The sequence below is a fragment of the Lepidothrix coronata genome, unplaced genomic scaffold (genome assembly GCF_001604755.1).
Source record: "Lepidothrix coronata isolate B3197 unplaced genomic scaffold, Lepidothrix_coronata-1.0 Scaffold122, whole genome shotgun sequence".
NCBI classification, from domain to species: Eukaryota; Metazoa; Chordata; class Aves; order Passeriformes; family Pipridae; genus Lepidothrix; species Lepidothrix coronata.
Window position 1 is genome coordinate 2,167,218 of NW_016690302.1, and position 18,918 is coordinate 2,186,135.

General features: G+C 50.0%; 1 long non-coding RNA gene across 1 annotated transcript; it reads right to left on the bottom strand.

The window, feature by feature from the left end:
- Positions 1-2,391: 2,391 nt before the first annotated feature.
- On the bottom strand, positions 2,392-7,562 carry LOC108502612. Its single transcript, XR_001876531.1, has 3 exons — positions 7,420-7,562; positions 4,591-4,849; positions 2,392-2,564 (listed from the first exon to the last, which is right to left on the bottom strand). It is a non-coding gene; the product is annotated as an uncharacterized LOC108502612 (long non-coding RNA).
- Between the last annotated feature and the right edge of the window lie 11,356 nt (positions 7,563-18,918).

Sequence of the window (18,918 nt, forward strand, 5' to 3'; positions counted from 1 at the left end):
ATTTTTTATTATTTTATTTTTTATTTTTTATTATATTTTTTATTTCTATTTTATTTTATTTTATTTTATTTTTTTAAATCTGCCTCAACTTTATCCATCTTTGTTATTCTCATTGTAACCCAGATGATCTAAAAATTGCCCAGGCCTCCAAAGTGTTTACTTTGGAAACAATAGGGAAGGACTGGCCCTCAGTCACATGCAGCCCAAGACTTTCTTCTTCAGCATAATTAGAGTTCCTTCCATGGCTAATTAAATTCTCCAGTGAATGAAAACAAATTTCCTGGAATGAAGATCATCTTGATTCACTTTGGGCAAAGCCAGGCTGATGTGCTTCTCCCACTCTGCTCTCTGAGGGGGTTGGCTCCGTTCCTAAAATCTTCTTGTCCACCCCTGACAACGCAGGGAAATGGTCTGTGCTGGGCTCTGCACAGGAATTCAATCCAGTTTATTCCTCTTCTCTGCTTTAGGTGATTTTCATCTGTTTTTTTCCAAGCAGAACACTCACAGTCTGACCTCCAGCACAACTTTAATTCCTTGGGGACGATTCTGACTGTGCTGCACAGGGGGTTTTTTGGGGGGTTGGTTTTTAGGACCGAACCTCTTGTTGTTGTTTTTGAAAACATTTAACTCGCAAACTGAGGGCTGATTATTCCCAAGTCTTTGCCAAAATGGCACTGAACAGGTGGGCTGGTTTGCCCTCTGTGTCGGGCCAGTGCAGAACAGAAATTCTGTGTTAGAAACGGGCTGGACATGAGCTCATTTTGCGCTGCCTGAATTAATTCCTGCTGTTTGCTCGGCGACGGGGGAGCTGTTACGTGGGGAACTGCAGGGCCACCGTGTCAATTAACCTCATTATGCCATGAAACATTGGGGAATTTGTCAGTGAAAGGCTGATTTCATAGGTGGCCTGGTGCTGCCAAGGGCTCAGGTTGTGTGTCTGCTCCAGACAGGCTGGAAAGGGGGAGGAAAGAGCAGCTCCAACCTGCAGCACCTCATCTGAGCAGCTTCACAGGTGCTGCAGCGCCAGCTCCAGGCCCCTTCTTGCAGCTCAAATACCAGATTTGAGTCTCAGGTGTTGTTTCAGTTGCATCTTCCACATAAAATTTGTCGGCTGAGGTGCTCAGGAGCCACAGAGCAGCACAACCCCCCCGGAGCAGGGAGGTGGCAGCAGATGACCCCGCTGGGGACCCTTCCACCCATCCCATGTCCCTGCTGATCCCTCACTCCACCCCCCCACACACAGCTGGGCTGCTCTGAACCTCAGCAAACCCTTCTGGGGGACAAGTTTCCCGAGGCAGGGCCGATGTGAGGCTTCATTTTCCCCTGGTCACCCCTCTCTCCTCTCTTTTCCTGCCACCCTGCACGGCCTCCCTGCCTCCCAGACAGAACAACCCCGTGTGTGTTGATCTTTCTGAGCTCCCTCAGAGAGCCAGTTCTGAAGGACCTGCAGGCTGCCAAGAATAATGTGAGGGACAGGAAAGCACAGTCTGCCGGGGCTGGACGTGCCACCCATGTCGTGGGGAGAGGAGCCAGGGGGAGGTGGGGACAGGGGAGAGCTGGAGGCTCTGCAGGGCCTCAGAGCAGCTCAGGATTGCCCTGGGAATGTGTCCTTGGCCTCTTCCATTTAACAAGACGACCTGTTTCCAGCTCTGTCTCCTTGGGCTGTGACCACAGCAGGCTCAGCAACCTGCTCACCTCCTGGGACAGGTCAGCAGGGTGTTCTCCCGTCACAAAACATCATTCCATGCCTTGGGTGCACTCCTTGTGCTGGACAGGGATTGAGCACAAGGACTGGATGGAATTAGTCTCTCTGGGGGCCAAAATTCCCATTCCAAGAGGGTGCAGAGCCTTTGAAAGCAATGGATTGAGCCCTGCTGAGCCCTCTGTCATCCAGCAGGGGAGCAGCAAGATGACCTTGGAGCTCCTCCTTTCCCTGCAACTCCCCATCCATGTGGATGCAGCGAGTTGGGAAACTCTTCTCCTGGGTTTGTGTACCAAGATCCACTTGCCAGAATCATGGAATGGTTTGGGTTGGAAAGGACACTGAAGATCTTCCAGTTCCACCCCCTGCCACAGGCAGGGACACCTCCCACTATCCCAGGTTTCTCCAGCCTGGCCTTGGACACTTCCAGGGATGGGGCAGCCACAGCTTCCCTGGGAAACCTGTGCCAGGGCCTCCCCACCCTCCCAGGGAAGGATTTCCTCTGTATTTCCACCCTAAATTTCCCCTTCTACTTCCCTGGCTTTGCTGTAAGACCTTCCCACCAGAAGCTCTGGAAATGTCCTTTCCTAAGGGATTTAACAGATGGAATGAAAGGAGGAATATTAGATATGTTGCAGGAAGCCTTTTAGCTTTCTGGTTTAGTTTTGCAGACACAGCCCAGGTCAAAGAGCCTCCAGATTTTGGGGGAGTTGCTCCAAACCCCAAGCTCTGAACACTTCACAGTCTTCTTGGGGTGTCCTGTGCAGGGCCAGGAGTTGGATTTGATGATCCTTGTGGGTCTCCCTTCCAGCTCGGGGTGTCCTGGGATTCCTCTGTCTGGGATTTGTTTGTCTGCAAATGTCTGGAAAAATAAAATAAAAAAATAATAAAATAAAATAAAATTTAAAAAAATAATAATAATAAAAAAAAGACCTGCCCTTCTCTCAAGCTCAGATTAATTTTTTTGGGAAGTATCAATCACCTGGAAGTGAATGCCAGGGAGTGGATCCAAGAGTGATAAAAGCAGATAGACCTGGGCCTCAAAGGCTTTTCTTTATAGAAGAGCCAGTGCTGACCCAGGCAGCTCCTTTCTGGCAATGCCCAGATCTTCCCAAAGGATTTAATTCCCTTTTCCACAGCCAGAAAGGCTTTGGACAGGTGCTTAAGAGCTGGGCAGGAATCATTCAAACCTCCCTTGCAAAAGAGCTGCTTTTTAATTAAAGTGCTGGCTTTCATAAATAAAGTGATATAAATAAAGTGATATAAATAAAGTTACATAAATAAAGTTACATAAATAAAGTTTTACTCATAAATATGTATTTTACATATATAAATATATGCTTAGATAAATAAATAGAAATTTTACGTATAACTATATAAAGTTATATTTATGAAAAATCACGTTTTATAAATAAAGCTGGGCTTGATCTGAAGGGTCTTTTCCAAGCTGTCCCTCTGGAGCTCAGAGATGAATCCTCCCAGTACCAAGCTGGGGAAACTGGTTTAATACTGGGAAAAGACGACTTGGCAAGAGGCAGAGGAGGAACTTTGATGCCCTTGAGCTTGGGGGTGAAGCTGGAGAGATTCCCCCCCCCAGGTTTCCAGGGATGCTGGTAGGACAAACTGGGAGGGGAGGCACGTGCAGCAGCCAAGCTGCTTCAAAAAACACCAATTAACTGCCAGAGCTGCGCTGGCAGGGACCCAAAAACCGTGGGGGAGAGGTGAGGTGCTGGCACAGACTCTGTTTTCTTCCCAAATCTCCCGGTGGGATGAGGGAGGTGACGGCGGGGAGATGGAGAAGTGATTGAGGGCAGACAGACCCTGCCCTCCTCACTCACCCAACGTGTCACTCACCTCCCAGGGCCTCTCTCTCCGCCAAGAGATTGATGAGGAAGAGATTTTGGACCAGACTCTCAGTCCCCAAGGCCTCACCTGAGGGCACTCATGGAAAAGTCAAACCCAAAAGCAGCAGGAGTGGCTTTTTTTTCCCCCCCGGAGAGTGACCCTCAGAGAAGCTGAGCCAGAACCATCAGCCAGGCTGGACATTCCTGCCCTCAGCTGCAGAAGGAATTCTTGGCTGGGAGGGTGGTGAGACCCTGGCACAGGTTGTGCTGTGGCTGCCCCATCCCTGGGAGTGTCCAAGGCCAGGTTGGAGCAACCTGGGATAGGGGAAGGTGTCCCTGCCCAAAGCACAGGGTTGGACTCCCTGGCTTTGAAGGTCCCTTCCAACCCAAACCATTCCACCACTCTGTGATTCCCAAGGCAGAGCTTCTTTTGATTCCCAAGGCAGAGCTTCTTTTGATTCCCAAGGCAGAGCTTCTTTTGAATGCTTATCCCAAGGATTTCTCCCAAACTTCCCAAAGGGAGGGAAACCCAAGCAGAGTGATGGAGCAGGTTGTGTTTGCTCCTGCAGGGAGGCACTGCCAGACCACACAGCTCTGCTCTGCAGGTTCTTATAAAACAGAGACAATTTAGGGTTTGTTTCTTTGCTCCATAAATACAGCACATGTGTGGTCTGGGCAGGAACAGCCCAGCCTGGGCTTCCCTATCCCAAACCCGTTCCCAAGGATTTCAAGGCAATGCCATCAGTGTGTTCGTGTGGGCAGGGCACACTTGATTTTTCATAAACATAACTTTATAGTTATAAATTCCACGGGGGATGGCAGCAGGGCCTCTCTCCCGATGGGAATGATGCCCAGCCTCTCTGCCCTGGCACTGCCAGCCCGGGTTTGGTGCCAGGGGGCAGCTGAACTGGCAGAGCTGGCTGGGGGATGTGGTGGTGCCAGCCCCTTGTCCTGGCAGCTCATCCTGCCTGCTGGGTGCTGGGAATGATTAAACACAGCTTGGGATTCATTCCAGGACATTGGTTGGGTTCCCTTGGGACAGACCTTCTGCTCCAGCCACCAGCCAGCTCCAAGAGGTCCATGTGAAGATCCAAGGTGCCAAAGGGATGCCAGGATATTGGTTGGGTTGCCTTGGGATAGACCTGCTGTCCCAGCCACCAGCCACATCCAGGAGGTCCATGTGAAGATCCAAGGTGCCAAAGGGATGCCAGGCACTGAATCCCAAGGAATTCCCCTGCTCCTGCCATTCCCTGCTCCCCACCTCTGATATAGAAAAAGCTGCAGCATAATCTTCCCTTCAGTGCTGAAAAATCCAGGATAATCTAAAGTAAATATTAGTGTTCCACTCACACAAACACAAGCTGCCACTGAGGGCTGGAGAGATGAGCCTGCCAAAAGCCCAGCTGAAAATATTCCTTTGGGAAGGGCAGGAAGGGTCAGGAGCCACTTTTTGGTGCTCCCTGGACTCGGGGGGGAAGTTCTGCTTGGAAGAGAACGGGCCAAAAAAAGAGCTTCGTTCCCGAGCTCTCGGGAAAGAGGGCAAGGAGAAGCAGAAAGAAGATTTTCTTGATTTATTCCCAAGGAAATCCCAGAAACACAGAATGGGTTGGGTTGGAAGGGACCTGAAAGATCCTCTCATTCCAAACCCCCAGCCATGGGTGCTCTGCTTGAGGTCCTGAACCAACCATTGCCCCCTGGTCTCCTGCAGCATCTTGGATCCATCCCACCCATTAATCAGGATAATATTGATCCAGCCCATCCTGGCCTCTTTCTGCCCATCCCTGCACTTTATTGGATGTTCCTGGGAAGTTTATCCATCACAGGGTTTATCCAGCACTTTCCCCCCTCTGTCAGGAGCTGGGGGGATGGTTTGTACCTCCCACTGAGTGGACAATCAAACCCAAAAGAAATCAGGTCTTTAAATTACTGACAAGGACCTGAATCACGGGGACAACACAGAACATCTCATTTGCAACTGAACTAAGAGGTAGGAAGGAAACATTTACCAGAAAGGTGTAAGACAGAAAGACACCAAAGCATTTCTACACCAACAACTGAGCCCTAGTGTGAAGAAGACCCTGTTCTTCTTCCCCTTATATTCCAGAGACCCCAATTTGGAGGAAAATAAAGCAACTCAGAGCCTCAAGTAGGACCTGCACCTTCCAGTCCTGTGCTTCTCCTTGGTGCCCTTCACCTCCTGGCAGAGCAGGGCTGGATCCTGGATTAATTCTGAATTTTCCATTAGCTTTTCAAGCAGCAGAGACATTCCACACTTGAAACCAACTGCGTTTGCCCTGTCATTGCTTTCTCCAAGCTTTCATTTCAGCCCCTTTTTTTTTTTGCCTCGTGCCCTTTTATAATCCCCCTGCTCGGAGCCAAAGCCCTGCTTCTTTCCCAAGTGCCATGGATTTGGGAGAGACATTGGATCTCAGAGCAGAGCTTTGTCAAGAGGAGGCTTTTGAAGACTGCTGACAACAAGAGAAGCAGTCAGAGGGTGTGCATCCCCATTTCCAGGCTCCTACAGGCAGGATTTGTCCTTCTCCAGGTGGTTTTATTTCGGGATAATCGGCCGGGGATGGTCCTTCATGCAGAGCTGGTTCCTTCTGACCCCCCATCACCCAGATGTGGGAGAGTGGGGGGTAAAACACACCCCATGGCAGCACCAGGGGACATTTAGGATAAAGCAGGTCCCACCTGGCAGGTCCAGCCACCTGAGTGGTGATTTTGGAGGTGTGCAGGGCCAGGAATTGGCCCCTTCCAGCTCAGGATATCCTGTGATTCCAGGCCTTGTTATCACCACCCTTCCCAAAAGCTGGTTTGCTGATCTCAGGGTCCATGCCCTGCATTTTATACGTGCTCAAATCTTCCCCTGGACCCACTCCCAGCGCTCCCAGATGCTGTTTTTTCCAGGCAGGAATGCTCCCCTCCATCCCATGCCCACATTTCCCCTCTGCCTGCCCAGGAGCTCGATCCCTTCCCGCGTTTCTACAGAGAACCCGAAACCACAAAGGCACTCAAATCCCAAATCCCCGCTGGCCTCAGTGGGATTTAGAGCCCCAAATACCTTTGGGAAGCTCCGAGGGGACAAAATGCCAGGAAAGGGAGATGCCTAAAAATCAGAGAAGGGGGGGATGGATGAGCCCAAACTCCCAAAATAAACGAACCCGGCGCCTTCCCAGCTTTCCAACTGGGAGCAGGGGAGAATAATCACCTGTAGCCAGCCCTACACCCAGTTCCTCCTCCCTATCCCCCCCAAAAAAATATCTCTTCTTTATGGCACTAAAAGCACACAGAGCCCACTTTAACATTTTCCAACCAGGGTGGGCAAACAAACGTCCTGGCAGCGCCAAGTATGGCCCGGCTTTGGCTCCAGAGGGAAATTTCCAGCCACTATGGAGCCAGACACATTTACATTCCTCTATTTGAAGTAAAAAACCCTAATCCTCTGGAAGATTTGCAGTCTGAGCAGGAGCTGTGCTTTCTCCCCCCCCGCCCCCATTGCCTCGAAGGTTCCTCACAGCAGCAGATTCCCAAAGGAAGAAGGGGCTGTGAGAGAAAAGGGAGTTTGGGGAGGGGGGTTTTGGGAATTTTTGCCAGTTTATCTCCAAGATTTCACCTCTAGGAAAAAAATAAAGCTTTTTTTTTTTTTCCCTTCCTTGTTTAACCAGCAGGTAAACAAATGAATGTAGAAGGAAAATGTCTTGTCTCATGCCACCCAAAAATTAACAGTTTCGTGGCAGAGCCAGCCTTGGGAACTCCAAAGACTTGGCTCCAGCAAGGCCATTCATAAACATCAACTTAATACACAGCTTTGTGTATTAATACACAATAATTAATATTTAACACACAATTCTGACCACCTGAAAGACTCACCTGCAGCCTGGGCTTTCCCTGCTGGTCGTTGCCCAAAATTGGCACTTTCTTCCCCATCAGAGGATCTTTGCTGAGCTCACTGTGTTTTGCTCCTCACCCTCCACCTATTGGCAATAGGTGGAATTCTTCTGGGGACTGGAACATGCTGGGAAGTCAGAGGGAAGGTGTTTCCAGCCCAGGAAGCTCATGCCCTAAAGCCAAAATTCTTCGGGAGTGACACCTCCTGTCCTTGCACTTCACCAGCACGGGGGGGGGTCACACAGGTGACACACAGGTGACATCCAGCCTCCAGCAGGGAGAGGAGGAGCAGGAAATGGGAATTTCCTTATAGGAAATCTCCAGTTCCTGCCAAAGATAAGAGGAAGCCAGAGAGGGACTTTTCCTCAGGAACAGGACGAGGGGCAATGGCTTAGATGGGATATCAGGAAGACGTGGTTGTGGTTTGGATCCCAGCCCTGGCCCCCAGGAGAGATCCCTGGAGAAGGGCTCTCACTTCCTTCCTGCTCAGGCCCAAGGACCAGCAGCAGTCCCAGAACGGGTCAGTAAATGCCTTTTCCCTCCTGGAATTCCAGACACATTACCCAGCAAACCAGAAACTCTGCATTTCCAGTCAGGGGCTTGGACTTGCTGACCTGGTTCTCTCGTTCCTGTCAGCACAGACGTTGTGAAATTCTGATTTTCCTGGTTTTTCTCTCCTAAAAAAAAAACCAAAAAAAACAAAAAAACAACAAAACAAAACACCAAAAAACCCCCCACTAAAAAATCTTAAAAAAAATCTTAAATGGCCCTTGAAGGTTCCCTTGGTGGCCACCCTTCCACACCAGCTCTCCAGGCAGCGTTCCCACAGTGGTTTCTCCTTTCACATGTCAGGCCCAAACACTCCTGGCTGGTTTTGTGTCTGCAGACAGATCATCTGCTCTTCTCCCAGGACTACCAGGGAGCTTCTGGTGTGGGGATCAAGGGTTAAAAGTGGAGGAGAACGCTCTCATGCCATGCCAAGGCGTTATCCTTCCCACACTTGACTGGGATCCCCTCACCACTGAGAGTAGGTTTAGATGGGATATTAGGAAGATATTCCTAATTTTTTGAGGGTGGGGAGGCTCTGGTTTCCCAGAGAAGCTGTGGCTGCCCCATCCCTGGAAGTGTCCAAGGCCAGGTTGGAGCAATCTGGGACAGTGGAAGGTGTCCCTGCCCGTGGCAGGGGGTGGAATGAGATGAACTTTAAGGTCCCTTCCCACCCAAACCAGTCTGGGATTCTGTGTGGATCCATCACAATTTAGGGTCTCTATTTCCCCCTCCTGAGAACATTTTAGTGAAAGGATCAAGCTAAAAGATACATATGGAAAAGTCCCCTCCATGGGCAGTGCTGAGCACTCCCGTTGGATATCCTGACTGTAAACTTCCCTTGCTGACCTGGGCACAGGGCAAAAACATCATCCCCAGTTTTCTCCCTGCTCTTCATATCATTTTATGGCATTTTCCAGAAGCCTGAAACGGGATTCGAGTGACAAACCTCTGAATTCCTGTCAAACTCCTCTGTATTCCACGGCACATTAGGAATTTGCTGTCCAAACCACACAGACTGAACTGGCCCTGATCCTGCTGCTCTGACAGTCTGATGTGTTTTCCTTTCCCCTCCATTTCATCCCCTTTGGCCAATTCCAGTTGTTACCCAGCCATGAATCACGACTGCCTGGCCCTCCGGGGTGACCCACAATAAGGGCATTATTTGCAGGATAATCAGCCTCTCCTGCCAGACAAAAATCTGGGAAGCGTCAGACTTTGTCTCCCAGAGTCATGTCTGTCCCTTCCTACACGGAGAAGTGGGAGATTCCTGAATTTCCTGAGGGGTTTGAGTTGGAAGGGACCTTAAATATCATCTAGTTTCATCCGGATGACACCTTCCACTGTGCCAGGTTGCTCCAACCTGGCCTTGGGCACTCCCAGGGATGGGGCAGCCACAGCTTCTCTGGGCACCTGTGCCAGGGTCTCCCACCCTCCCAGGGAGGGATTCCTTCCCAACATCCTGACATTAAGTCTATCCCTCCACTCTGGCAGTTTGAATCCACTCCCCCTCGTCCTGTCACTCCAGGCCCTTGTCCCAAGTTCCTCTCCATCCTCCTTGTGAGCCCCTTCCAAAACAGATGAGCTGCTTCCTGGCCTTGACCAGTTCAAATTAAGCCTTTTATCCACTCTTCAGTCAGGAATATTTCTAGATTAGGCTACTCCAGACCCCCTGACACCCCTCAATACCCTCACTCCAAGGCTCTTCCCAGCTCTGCCACTTCAAACTAAACCCTTCTGTGGAAACCACCTAAGACTGCAAAATAACTTTGCTCCATTAGGTGAAACAGCCCCAAAACCGGGTGCTGAGTGTTCACAACCCTCAAAGAAGCCTCTTGCAGTGGATCACTTCCCACATATGTGAGCCCAAAGGATGTCTTCCTCCCTGGCTTAGACTGGGACTTGCTGGCCCTGAGCCAGGCTGAGGTGAGGGGTGTTAAAAGTCAAGTCTTGACTCTTCAGTCAAGAACATTTCGAGATTAGGCTGCTCCAGACCCCCTGACACCCCTCAAAATCCTCACTCCCAGACTCTTCCCCTTCAAACTAAACCCTTCTGTGGAAACCATCTAAGACTGCAAAATAACTTTGCTACATTGGGTGAAACAGCCCCAAAACTGGGTGCTGAGCACTCACAGCCCCCAAAAAAGCTTCTTGCAGCCCATCACTTCCCACTGCCTACACATGTAGGGACCGAGGCTGAGCCTGAGACTTTCTGGACTCAAGCCAGGCTGAGGTGAGAGGGGTTAAAAATCAAGTCTTGACTCTTCAGTCAAGAACATTTCTAGATAAAGCTTCAGACCCCCTGACACCCCTCACTCCCAGGCTCTTCCCAGCCTTCCCAGCCATCTAAAACTGCAAAATAACTTTGCTCCATTAGGCGAAACAGCCCCAAAACTGGGTGCTGAGTGTTCACAACCCTCAAAGAAGCTTCTTGCAGTGGATCACTTCCCACATATGTGAGCCCAAGGGATTTGTTCCTCCCTGGCTTAGACTGGGACTTGCTGGCCCCGAGCCAGGCAGAGCTGAGGGGTGTCCCAAGCCCCCGACTGTCCCCTCTGCCCCCCGGCACGCTCGGGTGCCCCGGAGCCCAGCCAGCCCCCGGCAGTGTAATTCCCACCAGATAAGGGGCTCTGAGCATTCCCTGGATTGACAGGCGGGCCAAGGGAGGCCCGGCCCGGCTCCAGCCCCCTCGGGGGAGCAGAAAGGAGCCCCCAGGCCGGGCTGACCCGGGTCAGTGATGCGGCGCCCGCGGGGCGTCGGAGCCGCTGGCAGGAGCGCGGGAGGGATCTGCGGGATTTCTCCCCGGGAAAATTGTTTTCCCTGTTTGAATCCGCGGTATGTCCTGGCTCCCCGCCCACGGCCAGGTCTGGAAGGGCCCTGGCGTGGAAAAATGAAGAGTATTTCCAAAGCCTCTCCGTTGCAAAACTTCCCGGCTCACGTGGTTCCCCTTCGGCCTGTGGGGCAGCACCAGGAGAAAGGTTTAATTCCTATTTTTTTTTTTGGAATGGTAAACTCTAAGAAAGGGGCAGCCTTCAATCTTTGGGTTACAAATATATATTTTTACACATTTTTATCTGATTTTTATATTGTTATGGTTTTGTTTTATATATTTTATATTTTATATATTTATATATTTTTATTTTATATAGTTTATATATTTATATATTTTTATTTTATGTATTTTATATTTTATATATTTTATATTTCATATTTTTATATATTTTTATTTTATATATTTTTGTATTTTATATATTATAGATTTTATATTTTATATATTTATATATTTTTATTTTACACATTTTATACACTTATATATTTTTATTTTGTACATTTTATATATTTATATATTTTTATTTTATGTATTTTATACTTTATATATTTTATATATTTATATATTTTATTTTATATATTTTATGCATTTTATATATATTATAGATTTTATAGATTTTATATGTTTTATATTTTATATTTTTATATATTTTATATTTTATATATTTATATATTCTTATTTTATATATTTATATATTATATATTTTATATATTAATATATTTATATTTTATACATTTTATACATTACATATTTCACATATATTATATATTCTATATAATTATAAACTATATTTAATTCTACAATCGAAATTTATTTCTATTAACTTACAATATATATAATTACAAATGATATAATTTAAATTATAGGTATGATAAAATATTTTAATAATACTTCACAAAACAATAATATTTGTAAACTAGTGGAGTGGTTTGTTTGTTTCCTGGTGTTTGAGGTAAAGAAAACAAAGAATAAACAAATAAAATGCGAACATTTTCTTGCTGACAAATTCAGGGGGAATAAAAAGTTGTTAAGTCCCTTCAGGAGGCTGAAAGAACCAACTCTCTCAGTTCCCAAAAGCCATTTGTACCCACACACCACAACATCCCCCCCACACCTTCCCTCTGCTTCTCTTTTCATTATTCACTTTTCCTTTCTCTTTTTTTTTTTTTCTCCTTTTTTTTTCCCCTCCAGGATTGTTTGCGGGGAGAAATCCAATATTCCGTGACCAGCTTGTCCCCAGCACCTCCCACCCTCTCCTGGCTCTTTGATCCCAAAGATCAAAGGCAGAAAAACAGCCCAAGCTGGTGACAGTGAGAAAACCAACACAGGCTGGAGAAACAGAAAACACCTCCTGAAAAAGAGAAATACTCACCTCAGAAAGAGAAATATTCACCTCAGAAAGAGAAATATTCAATATCTATTCCTGCACTTGCAGCTCTGGTCCCTGGTTCCCTGACAAATACACCCCTGAGTGACCAAGGCACAGTTTTTGGGGTCATCTGGGAAGTTTCTGTGATGGAAAGGGTGGTTTTGCCAGGAAAACAGCTCAGGCCTTCGTTATTTTTACCTCTTTTTGGGGGAGGGGAGAGAATTGCCTAAATTACCAAAAAAAAGGAGAAAATAAATGCATGAGAATCACAGAATATCCTGAGCTGGAAGGGGCACACAAGGATCATCCAGCCCAACCCCTGGCCCTGCACAGACACCCCAACAATCCCACCCTGTCCCTCAGAGCGTTGTCCAAACCCTCCTGGAGCTCTGGCAGCCTTGGGGCCGGGACCAAACCCTGGGGAGCCTGGGCAGTGCCCAAAATCCTCTGGATGAGAAGCACAAGGAGACCTGGAGCAGCCCCTGCAGTGTCTTTGGGGTGGTTCTGGGGTACTTTTATCCTGTATTCCTATTCTAGCAGCTCCCCAGGGTGGTTCTATCCCACACCCGTGTTCCAGCAACCTCCAGGGTGTCCCTGGGGTGGTTCTATCCCATATTCCTGTTCCAGCAGTCCCAAGGGTGTCCCTGGGGTGGTTCTATCCCACATCCCTGTCCCAGCAGCCCCCAGGGTGTCTTTGGGGTGGTTCTATCCCATATCCCTGTTCCAGCAGTCCCTTGGGATGGTTCTATCCTATATCCCTGTTCCAGCAGCCCCCTGGGGTGTCTTTGGGATGGTTCTATCCCACATCCCTGTTCCAGCAGTCCCAAGGGTGTCCCTGGGGTGGTTCTATCCCATATCCCTGCTCCAGCAGCCCCCAGGGTGGTTCTGGGGCACTTTTATCCTGTATCCCTGTTCCAGCAGCTCCCCAGGGTGGTTCTATCCCACATCCGTGTCCCAGCAGCCCCCAGGGGTGTCCCTGAGATGGTTCTATCCCACATCCCTGTTCCAGCAGTCCCCTGGGATGGTTCTATCCCATATCCCTGTCCCAGCAGCCCCCCAGGGGTGTCCCTGAGATGGTTCTATCCCACATCCCTGTTCCAGCAGTCCCCTGGGATGGTTCTATCCCATATCCCTGTCCCAGCAGCCCCCCTGGGGTGTCCCTGGCATCCTTTTATCCTGTCTCCCTGTCCCAGCAATGAGCCATAACAGAGCAGCCCCCCCGGGCGTCTCTGCACGGGGCAAAGGCATCGTGTCATCACAATCCTGAGGCTCTCCAAGCTGCCCATTCCACGTGCCAGGACTCCAGAGGATTTTCTGCCTCTTCCCACAAGGAACACAGCAGTTCCAGAATCAATCACAGACTCAATCGAGTTGGAACTCTGAGATCATCCAGCCCAACCTGTGACCCAACCCCGCCTTGTCACCCAGCCCATGGCACTGATGCCACATCCAGCCACTGCTTAAACACCTCCAGGGATGGAGAATCCACCCCCTTCCTGGACAGCCCATTCCAATGGCTGATCATTCTCTCTGGAAAGAATTTCTTCCTAATATCCAACCTAAACCTCCCCTGGCACAGCTGAGGACCGAGCCCTCTTGTCCTACTGCTGGTTCCTGGGAGCAGAGTCCGACCCCCCCTTGGCTCCACCCTCCTGTCAGGGAGTTGCAGAGAGCGAGAAGGTCCCCCCTGAGCCTCCTTTTCTCCAGGCTGAGCCCCCCCAGCTCCCTCAGGAGCCCCTCACAGCCCTTGTGCCCCAGTTCTGCTGCGGGCACTGAGCACTTCTGAGCAGCGGGCACATCGCTGGCAACCCGCTGCCCAAAATGCGCGCGGTGTTTGTGCCCCTGCGGAGCCCGGTCGTGCCTCCTGGCAGCAGCCCAGCGCTGTCACTCGGCACAAGGCACACATTCCCTGTCATCCCGCCCTCCAGCTGTCAGCCCTGGCGCCCGGGCAGCCGGGGGAGGATCCTGACAGGGATAATTTGTCTGGCTGGGAAGGGAGGACGAGCCAGGGGACGTGTGGCAGGATGTGCCCTGGAAAAGAGCTGAGCACTTGGGGGGAAAAAGGGAGGGATGGAGACAGAGAGAGGCAGAAGTTAAGCAACAAATAGTCTCTCCTTCCCTAATCCTCTCCCTGCCTTCTCGGGAATGCTGCAGGTTAAACACAGAGCCCTCTGTCTCCTTAATTAATCCCTGCAACTCCCGGCTTTGCACCTTCCATAAACATCTTCCCTGAGCTCGGCTAAAGGCATTTATACCTAAAACATGATAACTGAGATATTTAAAGCGAGGCATTTCTATTCTGCTCCCCACCAGCAGCACGGGGATCACTGCCCCTCTGCTTCCCTGCCCCCTCTGCTTCCCTGCAAATTCCCGCAGCCAAACGTTATCCCAGTGCAAAAATTCACCTGTCTCCTTGTCAATCCCTCGGTTCCAGCCCTGCCATCCTCCCACCTTCTTGCCAAGCTCCTGCTTTTTAATACCAGGGGCTAATTCTCCTGATCACAGGAAATGTTCCCCCTCCCGGGGCTGTGGCTGGTGAAAAAAAAACAGGGAGAAGGGAAAAGTGCTCCCGGCTAAAAGGAACATTCCACCGGTGTGATCTCACCAGCCCTTCCATCACCTCTCCCAGCACAGTTCCAAGGTTGGACCTGCAGGAAGAAGGTGGGATAATCCTGATTTCCCGTGAATTCAGATGGTGGGGAAGGGGGAAGGGATTTCCTCTGGGATTGGGATGGGAAGGATGAGTTCAGGTGGAAAGGCAGCAGCTTTCCCTTGCTGGCCCAACTCTCCAAATCCTCAAAGGAGGATGGAAACCTCACCCAGCTCCACTTCATCCCGGTCAGGAAAGCGCCACAACTCCCAGGATAAATCCCACAGTCAGGCTGTTCAGGCAGGATTTAGGGAATGGAATAGAGCTGCTTCTGCCAGGAATCAAACCAAAGTCAGTGCTGTTGGGATTTGTTAACCTGGAGCAAGAAAGGGCCAGAGCCTGTTATCCCACAAATGGGGGATAATCCAGATTTGGGGATGGAAGAGGGAAGCAAACTGGGCAGGGCTTCTCTCTGCAGAGTGCTGAGAGTGGAGAAAGGTGACTTAAACGAGGTATTTTTAAATAAAATGCCTTAAAGAAGAATCTCTCTAAATAAAGGGCCTTAACCGTGACACCTCTTGTTTAAACTGCCTTCTCTCCACTCCATTCCCACAGGGATGGGAGAGGACACCTCCTTTATGGCCAGATCAGCTCCTGACACTTGGAATTATTCAAACAGTCTCCTGGCAGCAGGAATCAGCCCAGAGAGCCTGGAATCACCCCCATGATCTGGCTCCTCAATTCCCAGAAGGCTGTTTCTTCCTGCAGGGAATTCTTTTGCAACCTTTCCATGGGAGTTTGGTCCCAAGTGCAAGCCTGGAAGTGCAGGAGGAATGGAGGAGCCTCGTCCCATCATGGAAACAATTCCATCTGCTCCCTCAAAGACAACAAAAGATAGGGTAGGAACACCTCCTAACAAGGAAGACGATTTTCACCTTCAAGGGGGAGTTTCACCCATCAAGGAGGAAGTTTTCACCTTGAAACCTCTGGGGGGAGCTGGGAATTCTCCGCGATTTCAGTGAGGTGCCCCGGAAGAGAGGGATGTGCTTCTCCCAAAAGGGGCAGAGCTGCATCCCAGACTCCTCTGAGCATTCCCGTTGTTCCTCCTCGCCTGCCCCGGGGTCGTCCCGGGAAGCACCTGCCGTGGAGGTGCCAGACAGAGATGATATCAGGGGAAACTTTGGCACCCGAGAGCGACACACTTCTGAAAAGCCAATTTACATTCCTTGCTCTGGGCTTCTGGAGCCAAAAAAATAAAAACAACCCAAAATTAAAAAGAAGAAGAAAAAAAGTTACTTTGGATCCGCTTCCCTCCCACTGTTTCCCTGCTCCAACACCAAAATGAGGTTCTGGCTCCTGTGCTGTGTCCTAGAAGAGTCCCCAGTGGGTATTGCAGAGGGAACAAGACAGCAATTATGAGATTGTGATGAAAAATGCTCCATTTGTTGCCTTGCCCAGCCCTGTTCCCATCTCTGTCCTCAAGGGCTTCTCTGCAGACGCTGATTTGCTTTTATGCTTAATGATGTTGGGTTGGAAAAGAGCCTCCTTTTTTTTTTTTTGACACAAAATCCTTGTGATCCCCCTTCCCTCCCTCCTCCATCTCATCCCTGGAGCCCTCAGGATCCTCAGGGAGGGAGATCAGCACCTTCCCAGCCCCAGGGATGGAGGGGCACCAACCAACACTTGCAGGTTTATTGGTCCCAACCCGGCCCTCCTGGTGCTCCCAGGGAACAGAGAGGTGGGAAATGGGCACTTTCTGCTCCTGAATTTCCCTCCCATTATACTGTGAGTCGTTGCTGGGACCTTTACAGAGCTGGTTTGAGAAGCCACTTTGAAGAAGGGCTTAAGCAACTCATTCCCTGTGCCCTGTCCCTGATAAATGCAATGGGTACAGCCTGGCTTTGACTTGAGCTTTCACATTCAATCTCAGGCAAGTCATGGGCCTGAGCATCCCAAATCCACTCTTTTCTTCCACCCATAGCCCAGTGCCCCACCAGCTCCACTGTGGAGCATGAATTAATGACCCAGCATTAGGTTGTGATGCAATAAAAGATAATAACTTTAATATCACTGATTTAACTGCCTCTATTTCAGATGCTCCTGCAGCTTCTCTGCTCCTTCTGACCACTTTTCCTCCTTGTCTCTCCATCCTTCTGCACCTGAACCCCCTGGACACAGCTCAGCTCTGCCCTGTCTTACACAAACCCTAAAATTTGACTCAATGCAGCCCCAGGGACCTGATTTTCCAAAGGAACTTTGTGCCTTCCCCCCTCCCTGCTGAACCAAGAGCAGGTCTTGCTCTTCCAGCTCCAGAGAGCTCTCAGGCAGCCCCATAACCTCACAGCATCAACCTGGGATGCTCTTTGAGGAGCACAAACCTTTTAAAAAGGTGCTTAAAGAAACCAGACTCCTGTTTTCCTTGGAGCCCATGGAAGCCACAAGCGGCCGGAATTATAGGAACTGCAGTTTTCCAAACACTCCCCGTTGGCCCCTCTGCAGTTCCTACCCAAAGCAAACATGCCCAGGCTCTGAGGCCTGGCTGAAATTTTAGGGAATACTCATTTAGAGGGGAAAGGCTTCACCTTTACGAGGGCAGCGACACAAAAATCCCACTGAACCGATTATTTAAAGCAACACATTTTATGGAGTTTTTACGGGCTCCCCTCTCCAAGGAGCTGATTTTGGCAAATGCCAAATTGTCCAGGTGTGGAATTGCAGCCCCTGAGCAGTGCCAGGCAGCTCCTGATTTGCAGGAATGGAGGCCCCTTTGTGCCAGCTGAAGAATGGGACATAAATCTGCAAACCCGGCAACAAAAGGCAGCTCCTTTCCCTGAATTATTATTCCACCCTATTGAATAATATGAACTCATTAACAAAGATTATTCCAGCTTTGTTAGGGGTTTGTGTTAAGCAGCTCCCAACTAAAAAAGCAGCAGTAAATGGGGTCAGGAGGTTTTCTGGTGTTTTCCCACTCAGGTACAAATGCTCCTGGGGGAAATGTTCCTTTCAAGCCTTTTTTTGGCTTTGGGGAGGGTTGACTTTGGATGGCACCTCGTTCTCACCGGGCCACGGGCAGGACTCCTGAACTCTTCCTGTTTTCCCCCCAAGCAATAAAAGGTGATGTTAACAACAGACATCGATGGACTGAGCATCATTAAAGACAGCTTGGAAAATGACCTTGGAAAACTAGAGGACTGGAGTCTCTGGACAGGCAGAGAGGATCTAGTGGGGCTGTTCCATCCTCTCCCACACCCCACATCACCTGCAGCAGCTCCCACACCTGGGGAGAGCCTTTCCCTTTCCCTTCCCCTTCCCAAACCTTCCCTTCCCAAACCTTCCCTTCCCTTCCCTGGGCTGTGCAGCGTTCCCTGGCACTGCTGCCAACACTCTTCCTCTCCCCCGCACCCTCCCGGCTGTTATCAGATCCTTTTTGGAGTTTTAAGCTAATGGCTTCCCCGCTCTAACCCCGGCATTATCCCTGGAGATCCCTATCGCTCCCTAATATCCCCCGAGGCTCCAGCTCCTGTTTGTTTAAGCCGAGGGGGGAAAGGCAGAAGAATGTGGCCCATTGAGCCCCGCGAGGGGCAGCGGCTGCAGATCCGCCACTCAGATGTCTCGCACGGGGCCGTCTGACATTCCCTTCCCTCTTTTCCCTTCTGAGACGAACGCCAGGGAAGGAGTAAATATGTTAAGCGCGGAGCAATTCCGCAGATTCCAGGTCGGCAGGAGCCGGGCTGGCTGCAGCTCCCTCCCCTGTCCCTCCCTCCCCTGTCCCTCGCTCTTACCATCAGCGAATTTGCAGATGACACCGAGCTGGGGGGGAGTGTGGATCAGCTGGAAGGCAGGAGGGCTCTGCAGAGGGACCTGGATGGGTTGGATCCATGGGTTGATTCCAACGGGATGAGGTTCACCAAGGCCAAGTGCCGGGTCCTGCCCTTTGGCCACAACAACCCCCGGCAGCTCCAGGCTGGGACAGAGGGGCTGGAGAGCAGCCAGGCAGGAAGGGAGCTGGGATTTGGGATGGGCAGGAAGCTGAACAGGAGCCAGAGTGTGCCCAGGGGGACAAGAAGGCCAATGGATCCGGGGCTGGCTCAGGAACAGGGTGGCCAACAGGGCCAGGGAAGTGATTCTGCCCCTGGACTCAGC